We start from the raw sequence: 12,868 nt of genomic DNA, 5'->3' as shown, positions 1-12,868 counted from the left end.
CCTACCGTTAAGAGGCAGCGTACAGTCTGTATGGAAGGATCTTAATTGTGGTCCCTCTCTTTTGAGCCCAACCCGACGGATACCTATGGTAGATCGGGGAAAACCACCGCTCAGGCTGTGTTGCTGGCGGGGCCGGAAGGTGCTAACTGCCACACCACGTATCATTGTAAGTCTCATTGGCTCAGTGTGAACTGTTTGTACAACCAACCTACACAGCCTATACCTCAACCTCCACTATACTAAGAACCTCTCATCTGAAGCTTAAAGTTGGGCACCTCTTCAAGGGACCTACGCCCCCCTGGTAAGAGGCGGCGCACGTCCTGGATGGAAGGATCTTAATTGTGGTTCCTCTCTTTTGAGCCCAACCCGACGGATACCTATGGTAGATCGGGGAAAACCACCGTTCAGGTCGTGTTGTCGACGGGGCCGGGAGGTGCTTGCGCCTGATGTACTCTACTAGGAGCCTTGCAGGCTCAACACAAACCGTTAGCGTCATTACCTTATTACTTTTACCACGAGTACCCTTTCATTAGCAACTTTGAGCCAAGCACAAAATCAGTTACCTCTCTATTGTATATCGTAAATAGTTTAGCAGGCTGGACATGGAGGTCTTAGTCTTAGTTTCTAGCTTTAACGTACCCTAATCTCTTCTAGTTAAGGTAGTTTTTAGGATGGTAGATGTTAAAGGCATGGTGAGCAACGGCCAGCGTCTTGATGGTCATTCCAAGACCCGGGCCGCAGCCCACAACCAGGTGACGGGCCATATTATACATATAACTTCTCTATTCAGTTCTCTTCCTTCCTTCTTTCTAAATATTTAATTTCGTTTTGTTTATTAATATCTTACTTGATTTTGTATTAGTTATAAGTTTTTCTAATGCTGCACAAAAAAAAAGATAACAAATGGATCTAAACAGAGCCCGCCTCCACGTGGCGGGACACGGGCAACGGTGTGAGTGGGGACGGGAGCCGGTGTGGTGTTACTTTAAGTCACTGCGGACCCCGGACCCAGTCACAGCGGCTAAGTGGCAATATACGACCCACCATAAGAAATTAGACGGTGGGTCATAAAATATAAGCAGCTAGTGAAAAAAAAAAAAAAAAAAAAAAAAAAAAAAAAAAAAAAAAAAAAAAAAAAAGTCTTTAACACTGGTAGCATGCCGCGACAGCGTGGACGTGAACCGTATGTGCAGTTGACTTACTTTGAGCGAGGGCGTATAGTGGGCATGCGGGAGGCCGGGTGGACGTACCGCCGAATTGCTCAACACGTGGGACGTGAGGTCTCCACAGTACATCGATGTTGTCGCCAGTGGTCGGCGGAAGGTGCACGTGCCCGTCGACCTGGGACCGGACCGCAGCGACGCACGGATGCACTCCAACACCGTAGGATCCTACGCAGTGCCGTAGGGGACCGCACCGCCACTTCCCAGCAAATTACGGACACTGTTGCTCCTGGGGTATCGGCGAGGACCATTCGCAACCGTCTCCATGAAGCTGGGCTACGGTCCCGCACACCGTTAGGCCGTCTTCCGCTCACGCCCCAACATCGTGCAGCCCGCCTCCAGTGGTGTCGCGACAGGCGTGAATGGAGGGACGAATGGAGACGTGTCGTCTTCAGCGATGAGAGTCGCTTCTGCCTTGGTGCCAATGATGGTCGTATGCGTGTTTGGCGCCGTGCAGGTGAGCGCCATAATCAGGACTGCATACGACCGAGGCACACAGGGCCAACACCCGGCATCATGGTGTGGGGAGCGATCTCCTACACTGGCCGTACACCACTGGTGATCATCGAGGGGACACTGAATAGTGCTCGGTACATCCAAACCGTCATCGAACCCATCGTTCTACCATTCCTAGACCGGCAAGGGAACTTGCTGTTCCAACAGGACAATGCACGTCCGCATGTATCCCGTGCCACCCAACGTGCTCTAGAAGGTGTAAGTCAACTACCCTGGCCAGCAAGATCTCCGGATCTGTCCCCCATTGAGCATGTTTGGGACTGGATGAAGCGTCGTCTCACGCGGTCTGCACGTCCAGCACGAACGCTGGTCCAACTGAGGAGCCAGGTGGAAATGGCATGGCAAGCCGTTCCACAGGACTACATCCAGCATCTCTACGATCGTCTCCATGGGAGAATAGCAGCCTGCATTGCTGCGAAAGGTGGATATACACTGTACTAGTGCCGACATTGTGCATGCTCTGTTGCCTGTGTCTATGTGCCCGTGGTTCTGTCAGTGTGATCATGTGATGTATCTGACCCCAGGAATGTGTCAATAAAGTTTCCCCTTCCTGGGACAATGAATTCACGGTGTTCTTATTTCAATTTCCAGGAGTGTATATCAAGAACATAAATCTTCAATAGAGCTGCTTCTGTAATTTTATGATTAAATTATGAAATGTAAAATGGCAAACAGGAATGAAATTGCAATGAAATGAATATCCCTAGCTGCATACCGGCGTTGATATAAGTCACCGGGGACAGTTGAAAATATGAAAATGTGTGCCCTGACCGAGAATCGAACCCGGGATCTCCTGCTTACATGGCAGACGCTCTATCGATCTCTTTTTTTTTTTTTTTTTTTTTGACACTTTGTTCGGTATTGTTCGTTGTAATTGGTAGTAGCCGACGTCACATGACATCCATTTAGGGTCTCCGTTGATCTGTTCACTCAGTTTCTTGTTACAAAGGGTAGCTAAACCTCTGAGCGAACACGCTGAGCTACCGTGCCGGCTGCCATCCATCTGAGCCATCGAGGACACAGAGGATAGTGCGACTGCAGGGACTTATCTCTGGCACGCCTCCCGTGAGGCCCACATTCCCAACTTATTGTCCCGCACTATATTCATAGTGCCCCTGCCCATTATACTCATTACTCGTGGCTTTTTTGCCGAGTCCTTTAAGAGTTCGGGCACTGTTTGTGCATCCGCACAGAAGATGATGGTCTAATGTCCGGTGAGCCATAACTATATATATATATATATATATATATATATATGTTCTTTCGGACTGTCCGAAAGAGTTCAGACGATAAAAGAGCACAGAGTTGAGAATGGAAAGCTGAGAGGTGGATGGAACATATAAAGGGTGTATGTAGGAGAAGAAAAATTTGAGAAGAGAGGAGAAAACACGTCAGGATGAGAGAGAATATACGGTATTGAGCCAAGAATTTGACAGAGCATTGAAGGGCCAAGTAGAAACAAGGCCCTTGGAATAGATGATATTCCTTCAGAATTATTGACATACTTGGCAGAGCCAGCCACGACAAAAGTAATCAACCTGGTGTGCAAGATACTTGTGACAGGCAAAATATCTTCGGACTTTAAGAAGAATATAGTAATTCCAAATCCAAAAAAGGCAGTAGCTGGTAGGTGGGAATCTTATCGAAACACCAGCTCGATAATACATAGCCGTAAAATAATGACACGGATTATTTACAGAAGGATGGAAAAACATACGATCTGAACAGGGAAGAGGTAGCGATTTGGTTCAAAAAGGTTCAAATGGCTCTGAGCACTATGGGACTCAACTGATGTGGTCATCAGTCCCCTAGAACTTAGAACTACTTAAACCTAACTAACCTAAGGACATCACACACATCCATGCCCGAGGCAGGATTCGAATCTGCGACCGTAGCAGTCGCGCGGTTCCAGACTGTAGCGCCTAGAACCGCTTGACCACTCCGGCCGGCAGGTACCGATTTGGGTGAATTATTAACACTCACCTTTTCAACAGTGAAACTGCATTCGGAGTTTGGCTTTTCAAAACATCTGACAATTGAAATTACATTATTCAGTAAAATTACATCCTTTTTACTAAATGAAAATCTTTCTTTGCTGACGTATCCACAAAAAATTAGATCTGTACAGCAAGTATTACCTGACATCACTAAAAGCATAAAGACAAATCATTAAATTACCTATACCTGTGTTAACAAATCTAAAAAACGTTAGAAAACTTTTGAAAATTTGTGGTTAGTTCCTATGGGACTAAAGTGAAGAGGTTATCGGTCCCTAAGCGTATGGTGTTTTTTAAAAGAAATAGAATTTTTCTTAAATATTTTCATTTATCAACCAAAAGAATTTCATGTGCATTTCAAAGTATTTCGGCCAACACTGCACACCGCTGAGTCGGTGACAAGTGTATTTCATTCTTCTTCATGAGAGAGCAGAATATAACGCGATCCACCGTTGATGCTTTAGAGGTAAGATTAACTTCATTTGTTTGTTATGTGCACAGGGACCAAAGTTATCAGTTTTGAACAGGGCCAGAAGATGTAGTACCAAATGGCCTGAATGTATTTTGCAGTGACTGTATTTCCTTATTGAAATTGAGAGTTTCATTACCCAACCAGTTCGTATGACGTTTTGGTAATACTAACACAGAGTATGCTCACCATTTTCATTTACAAGAAGCTGTACGATAACTCTAGTTTTATATGCATTCCCAGTTCAGGTATTCATTTCAGTATTTGAATGACATATAAAGGTCGTTATTTATTTAAGTAATTCAATAAATTTTGTAAAGAACGTGACAAAGTATTTCCAAATGACTCTTCCACTTTGCAAAGGAGTGTGCGATATTTTCAAACTTCCTAGCAGATTGAAAGTTTATACTATACTGGGCTGAACTCATAGCTGTGCCTTTCTCTAATAATGTACAATCTGCCTGAAATTTTCAAAATAGTACGCACCTCGTTGTAGAACCAAGGATTCCTTCTGGAAACGATCTCCTAGGCTTTGGCTAAGCCATTATTCACAATATGCTTTTAGTATCGGAGTAGTAGTGTCTACGTTTGTAAGAGGTCTGCGGAGCTTGGAAAATAAGGGAGAGGTAATGATGGAAGTAAAACTGTGAGGCCTAATTGTGAATTGCGCTTTAGTAGCTCAATCGGTAAAAAATTGTCCATGAAGAGGTAAATCCCTGTTTAGCACACTCTTTAAACTGAAAGGGATGTGACAGACCTCTTGGATATAATTGTTCTCGCTATCAAGTTATTTCACTGCTTAAGGCTTGAGACTGTGGTGATCTTGCTTTTATTTCCACCCTTTTATGAAGTGTACCAACACCATTACTTTATTCTAATACGGTGTGTGAAGCTGAACACATGATAAATTTGGTATGAATGTGTTTCTTGTGCGTGACGGGAATTAGCAGTGTGCTAATCCAGGCTTGTTCATCTTTGAGATACGGCGAATAAGCAAAGAAGTGTAACTGTACCATCAGAGCAGGCTGCTTAGGTCAAACATGAACATTCAGAATCATACGGTTCCTAATCAGTTAGATACTGGAGCGTCTGTTTCACTCATGAATCGTAAAACTTATGATGTTAGCTACCTACAGTGGTCAAAGTATCCCAGTTTTAGGACTGTGAAGTTTGCCAGCGAGTTCACCTTCATCTGTAAATATTTTTGGTCTCGATTTATTTCATGTATTCTCCTTAACTGTGCGCCATGACTTGCTGGCCCTCACTAAACGTGTTCCCATAAATAGTGTTTCCGACCTATGTCAAGAGATTGCTGACATTTTTTCGCCAGGCTTAGGTTGGGTGAAAAATTTTCAGGCGCATATTGAACTGAAGGACAACGTACAGCCCGCATCTCGTGGTCGTGCGGTAGCGTTCTCGCTTCCCACGCACGGGTTCCCGGGTTCGATTCCCGGCGGGGTCGGGGATTTTATCTGCCTCGTGATGGCTGGGTGTTGTGTGATGTCCATAGGTTAGTTAGGTTTAAGTAGTTCTAAGTAATAGGGGACTGATGACCATAGATGTTAAGTCTCATAGTGCTCAGAGCCATTTTTTTTTTGACAACGTACAGCCTAAATTTTTCCGCGCTCGCACAGTGCCTCACGCGCTTCGAGACGAAGTTGCTAAAACATTGCATGAACTTGAGGAACAAGGAATGATTGAACCAGTGACAGTATCGCTATGGGCTTCACCGTTGGTTATCTTAACGAAAGCATGAGGCAAATTGCGACTGTACGTGAATTTTAAAGCTTCCGTCAGCCCTCAACTTGTTGTTGCAACGTGTCCTTTGCCACGTCCAGAAGACTTGATTGACAAATTGTGTTCAGGCAAATATTTTTCTAATTGAGATTTGCAAGATGCATATCTTCAAATTCCTGTGGATGACAAATCCCAGAAGATTCTCGTCGTGAATGCGTATTTAGGTCTCTACAAATTTAAGAGGCTTCTGTTTGGATGTTCCTCTGCACCGGCACTATTTCACCAGTGCTTACAGACTATTTGTGCGTCGATTCCTTCAGTGTATAATTACCTAGATGACATAGTAGTTTCTGGTTCTACGCAGCATGAACATTTGCATAATTTGAGACAGTTATTCGAAGTGTTACGTGAGAATGGACTGAAACTCAATAAGGACAATTACCCTACTTGGGACACGCAATAAACTCTCAAGGTATCCATCCAAGTCCTGATCATTTAAGAGCAATATCAGAGCTACCAGCACCTAAGACAGTTATAGAATTACAATCCGTCCTTGGAAAGCTCAATTATTACATACGTTTCTGCCTCACGCATCATCTCTTGCAGCACCGTTACATCGACTATGTCGAAAGAACATTCCGTTCATTTGGTCGCCTGAATGCGAACGTGCCTTTCAGCAGCTTAAATCTGCGTTGTTATCTAGTACATGTCTTACGCCCTTCGGTCCTACAAAACCTCTTGTCCTTATGGTTGACGCTTCCGATTTCGGGATCCGAGCTGTTCTTGCTCACAAAATTGGTTTGCGCGATCGCCCGATAGCATTTTCATCGGAGCTACTCTCCTCTGCGCAGCGTAACTACTTGCAGATCGAGAAGGAAGTTTTCGCTTTGATTTCTGGAGTTACGAAATTCCACGACTTCTTATATGGTCGCAAGTTTACCGTTCTCACCGGACATAGGCCTTTGACGTCTTTGTTTCACCCGTTAAAGCCCGTGCCTCCGCGTAAGGCTCAAAAATTTATTCGTTGGTCACTATTTTTGTCGCAGTACCGATACGACTTCTTGTATCGGCCTACTGCCCAGCACGGTAACGCCGACACGTTATCCTCATTGCCAATAGCTGAAGAACCGCTGTTCGACTCTTCCGAACAGGCTTGTATATACAGTGGGGTGAAAAATGAAGATGTAGGAAGTTATCCTGTTGACTTTCGTCGTATAGCCACAGCAACAGCTAACGACCCAGTATTAAGTGTTGTTTTGCGTTATGTCACTACGCAATGGCCTTTGTCTAAAAATCGGATTGAAGATCCGTTGGTTCGTCTTTTTTTTTTTTTTTGTGCACGACTTTTTTGTCCAACGTGGTGTCATCTTGCTCCGCACGGAGAAACGATCAGTCTCGTGTTATTGTTCCACGTTCTTTGCAGTCAGCTGTGCTACGAATTCTTCCCTAAGGTCATTGGGGCATGGTACAGACAAAATAGTTAGCTCGCCGTCACTGTACCTGGTTTGGTATTAATGCTGACATGACCAAGATTTGTTCTTCTTGTTCTGTGTATCAAACAATCCACACCACCGCAGAAATTTTTCTCCTGGCCTAAGACAACTTTGCCATGGAATCGCTTACATTTAGATTTCGCTGGTCCTTTGTAGGACGCACGATGGTTAATTCTTGTTGATTCTTTTAGTGGTTTTCCATTTGTTGTTCGCATGTCCTCAACGACATCGTCTGCAACCATCAAAGCCTTGTCTTCTATATTTTGCATGGAAGGATTGCCACAAGTCATTGTCACCGACAGTGGACCTCTATTTGTATCTGCAGAGTTAGAAACCCTCTGTGAAGCTAATGGTATTCAGCATTTAACTTCATCACCGCTCTCCCCTCAATCGAACGGAGCCGCTGAAAGACTCGTTCGGATGTTTAAGTCGCAAATGTCTAAATTGCCCGACTCTCATTCTCACGAGGACGCTCTTTTATTGTTTTTATCTTCAGACAGAACGCAGGCACGCGACAGCGCTTCGCTGGCTGAATTGTTGCATGGTTGTCCTCACAGAACTCTGATGAATTTGTTGTATCCTCCACACCGCGTTTCTTTGCCACGGCAGACCCACAAATTCTTGCCAGATGATATTGTCTATTTTCGTCATTTCCGCGGCAATCGCCGATCGCTGAAAGGGCGCATTCTTCGCCATCTTGGCCGCGCTATGTTTGTCATATCCGGTCCATCTGGTGAGGTGCGCAGGCATCAGAATCAAATGAGCCTCTTCAGTCGTGGGGTCTCTGCCGCTTGCCGTATGTTCCCAGTGTCGGCGCCGACGGGGCTGCCACCGCGGGGACCTCTTCCATGCTCTCCTCGCCCCTGCGTGCCAGCGCCCCTAGCTTCGCCTTTACCATGTGAGGACGCGCCATCACGGACGCCATTACTCGCGCAGGGATCGCCCGCAGTGCCAGCATCGCTGCGGCGACCGGATGACCATATGGACCAGGTTGCCGTCAACTGTGATCGGGCACAGTGAAATTCCGGTTATAACGCCGTCCACCGCAGTCGAACAGTCTGCACTTCCTGGTTTCCAGTCTTTATTGCCGGTCGGGTGCCTCGACCCAGTGGAGGTCGACCTTTCGGTTCCTCCCATATTTGTAGAAGCGCAGACACCGCATGTTCACGTGCACCATGGAGTATGTTTCCAGGTGTTTCCTGTCTCTCCTCGGTCCGAATGGCAGGGTGCGGGTGGGCATGCCTCGCCTGCTGTCAGGCTCCCCACCTCCTCGACTACGTCAGCATGGGGTCCTCCACCCGGTGGAGCCATATTCAACGGCCGCTCGCAGATTTGCGGGGCAGGAATGTGGTATCAAAGTACGATACCACACTTGTTAGGGGTTGCAGTTATCGACCGCGGTCCGTATTAGTACCGCTGGACCCGCAATTCGCGACCAGCGCCGCTACAGCCGCTCCGCGTCTTATATCAAGTTTCTAGCGAGCTCTCGTCTACTCTTGCTCGGAACGTCCAGTAACAAATTAGCATAGCCTTCAGCTGATACGAAGCAACCTCTAACAAGGTGCTTAGTAACGCATGGCGTAAGTGAGGCCTCAATGGCTATCTACAGGGTGATTCAAAAAGAATACCACAACTTTAGGAATTTAAAACTCTACAACGACAAAAGGCAGAGCTAAGCACTATCTGTCGGCGAATTAAGGGAGCTATAAAGTTTCATTTAGTTGTAAATTTGTTCGCTTGAGGCGCTGTTGACTAGGCGTCAGCGTCAGTTGATGCTAAGATGGCGACCGCTCAACAGAAAGCTTTTTGTGTTATTGAGTACGGCAGAAGTGAATCGACGACAGTTGTTCAGCGTGCATTTCGAAGGAAGTATGGTGTTAAACCTCCTGATAGGTGGTGTATTAAACGTTGGTATAAACAGTTTACAGAGAATGGGTGTTTGTGCAAAGGGAAAAGTTCTGGACGGCCGAGAACGAGTGATGAAAATGTAGCACGCATCCAGCAAGCATTTGTTCGCAGCCCAGGAAAATCGACTCGCAGAGCTAGCAGAGAGCTGCAAATTCCACAATCAACTGGATGGAGCGCCACCACATTGGCACGTATCTGTCCGTAACTACCCGAGGCGATGGATCGGCCGCCAGGCAGCCTGTGACAGAGCACTTCATCACTGGCCTCCAAGAAGCCCTGATCTTACCCCCTGCGATTTTTTCTTATGGGGGTATGTTAAGGATATGGTCTTTCGCCCACCTCTCCCAGCCACCATTGATGATTTGAAACGAGAAATAACAGCAGCTATCCAAACTGTTACGCCTGATATGCTACAGAGAGTGTGGAACGAGTTGGAGTATCGGGTTGATATTGCTCGAGTGTCTGGAGGGGGCCATATTGAACATCTCTGAACTTGTTTTTGAGTGAAAAAAAAAAAACTTTTTAAATACTCTTTGTAATGATGTATAACAGAATGTTATATTATGTTTCTTTCATTAAATACACATTTTTAAAGTTGTGGTATTCTTTTTGAATCACCCTGTATTTATAATTATATGTACGCAGCCAAGAAGAATCCTGTACAACCAGTTAAGTACAATATATATTATTTTTTACCAACGACTTGTAATTGTTTTAGTCGTTGCAGATCCAGACTATGCAGCCAGCACCTTACCGACGTTACTGACAAACCTGCTGTGATTTATATCTCTATTTAGCACTGGACAACGGCCTTGCCGCAGTGGATACACCGGTTCCCGTCAGATCACCAAAGTTAAGCGCTGTCGGGCGTGGCTGGCACTTGGATGGGTGACCATCCAGGCCGCCATGCGCTGTTGCCATTTTTCGGGGTGCACTCAGCCTCGTCATGCCAATTGAGGAGCTATTCGACCGAATAGTAGCTGCTCCGGTCAAAGAAAACCATCGTAACGACCGGGAGAGCGGTGTGCTGACCACACGCCCCTCCTATCCGCGTCCTCACCTAAGGATGACACGGCGGTCGGATGGCCCCGATGGGCCACTTGTGGCCTGAAGATGGAGTGCTTTATTTAGCATTGGCCCCCAGTCAGCATTGGCAACGACTCGTTCGTCGTCATCATAACAGAAACACCACACATTACCATGTCTAATACGGTGTAGGAAGACTGGTGACATTGAACACAGTTACAGTCGTCTCGGAATGGATAAATGTAGGTCATGTATGGTTTAAAGGGAATAGTCCAAATAGTGCTAAGTTCAGGTAACGGTAAAAGAGTTGGATAGCGATCAAGCACTCTTTTCTTCTAAGCAGACCACAAGGGCTTATCAGTATTGAGATCTGGTCACTGTGGTCGCCAGGGGAGATGCGACAATTCATCCTCGTCTTCACAAAGCCAGTGCTGGACGATGCGAGCTGTGTCAACGGGGATCCTGGCGGTATGTAGCACATCACCACCATTCGGGAGCAAATACTGTATGTACGATGGGATGGTCACACAATCCTCGGCAGTACACTAGTATAGGGGTATCGTCTTTCATTAGTAATTAACAAGTCCTCGCTTCCGGCTTCGCTCTGCGTTCAAGCTTAACTTTTGAATAAAAAACATCAGCAAAGGCGGCCGAAGACTTCCGGTATGAGAAGTCACCCTCATTCTGCCAACGGCCTTGTCAAAGAGGGCGGAGGAGCGGACAGAGGTTCAGGGCACTCTCTTGCACTTGGGCTGAGAAACTGCCCATAACGGCGGAAAAATCACGAATGACCAATGCCAAGAGGATGCAGAAGGCAATGGAAACCATTGCACTAAAGACACATAACGTATGTCCACAGAGCACGTGTCTTGCGATTAAAAAAAGTGTCATGATGATCTTTCCATTGGCAGACGATTCCGGAATAGTCCCTCATTCATATCTCCTCGAGGGGACTGCAAAGATTTTTACGTCAGATTTACGTAAATGAGAATAAGATTGAATAACCAACAAAAGGGCAGGTTCTAAGAGTCGGGGATTGAAATGTCAGATGTTTGAACGTGATAGGGAAGCTAGAAAATCCGAAGAGGGAAATGCTAAGGCTGAATCAAAATACAGTGGGGGTCTGTGAAGTGAAATGGAAAGAACACAAGGATTTCTGGTCGGATGAGAAATATCAACAGCAGCAGAAAATGATATAAGGGGAGTAGGATTCGTTATGAACAGGAAGATAGGACAGAGAGTGAGTTACTGTGAACAGTTCAGTGATGGTGTTGTTCCCATCCAAATCGACAGCAAACCAACAACGACAACAATAGTTCAGGTTTACACGCTGACATCGCAAGCCGAAGATGAAGAGACAGAGAAGGCATGCAACGATATTGAATGGGTAATGCAGTACGCCAAGCCAGGTGGAAATCTAATGGCCATGGGGGATTGGAATGCGGTTGTAAGGGAGAAAGTAGAAGAAAGGGAACGGCAGAATGTGGACTTGCTCCTAGGAGTGAGAGAGGAGAAACACTAATTGAGTTCTGCAATAAATTACGGTTAGCAACAGCGAATACACTATTCAAGAATCACACGAGGAGAAGGAGGTACATTTGGAAAAGGCCGCGAGATACGGGAAGATTTCAGTTTGATTACATCATGGTCAGGCACAGATTTCGAAATCAGATACTGGATTATACGACGCACCCAGGAGCAGATATAAACTCACATCACAATGTAGTAGTCATGAAGAGTAGGCATAAGTCTAAGAGATTAGTCAGGAAGAATCAACGCGAAAAGAAGTAGGATGCGGAAGTATTAAGGAATGACGAGATATGCTTCAAGTTCTCTAAGACTATAGATACAGAAGTAAGGAATAGCTCAGTATGAAGTTCATTTGAAGAGGAGTGGAAATCTCTTAAGAGGGCAGTCACAGAAGATGGAAAGAAAAACATAGGTACACAGAGGGTAACTGCGAAGAAACCATGGGTAACAGAAGAAATACGTCGGTTGATCGATGAAAGAAGGAGGCACAAAAATGTTCATGGAAATTCAGAAACATAAGTGTCTTAGGAATGGAATAAATAGGAAGTGCAGGAAAGACAAAGCGAAACAGGTTCGTGAAAAATGAGAAGAAATCAAAAAAGAAACGATTGTCAGACGGTCTGACTCAGTATACAGAAAAGCCAAAACAAGCTTCGGTCAAATTAAACGTAAGGATGGCAACATTATGACTGCAATGAGTATTCCACTGTTAAATGCAGAGGATAAAGCAGATAGGTGAAAAGAGTACATCGAAGACTTCTTCAGCAAGAAGACTAGTTTGATGACCTGATAGAAGATGAAACAGGAGTCGATATAGAAAAGACCCACGGATTCAGTATTAGAACCAGAAGTTAGAAGAGCTTTGGAAGCTTTAAGATCGAATAAGGCGGAAGGGGTAGTTCAAAACGTTCAAATGTGTGTGAAATCTTATGGGACTTAACCGCTAAGGTCATCTGTCCCTAAGCTTAC

At 45.4% G+C, this 12,868-nt stretch overlaps 1 pseudogene; it reads left to right on the top strand.

Annotated features, from left to right (window-relative positions):
• Positions 1 to 10,145: 10,145 nt before the first annotated feature.
• LOC124799555 lies at positions 10,146 to 10,263 on the top strand (annotated as a pseudogene).
• Positions 10,264 to 12,868: the final 2,605 nt, after the last annotated feature.

Source organism: Schistocerca piceifrons, chromosome 5 (genome assembly GCF_021461385.2).
Source record: "Schistocerca piceifrons isolate TAMUIC-IGC-003096 chromosome 5, iqSchPice1.1, whole genome shotgun sequence".
NCBI classification, from domain to species: Eukaryota; Metazoa; Arthropoda; class Insecta; order Orthoptera; family Acrididae; genus Schistocerca; species Schistocerca piceifrons.
The sequence above is the reverse complement of the archived record's forward strand: the minus strand, read 5'-3'. Positions and strand labels throughout refer to the sequence as shown.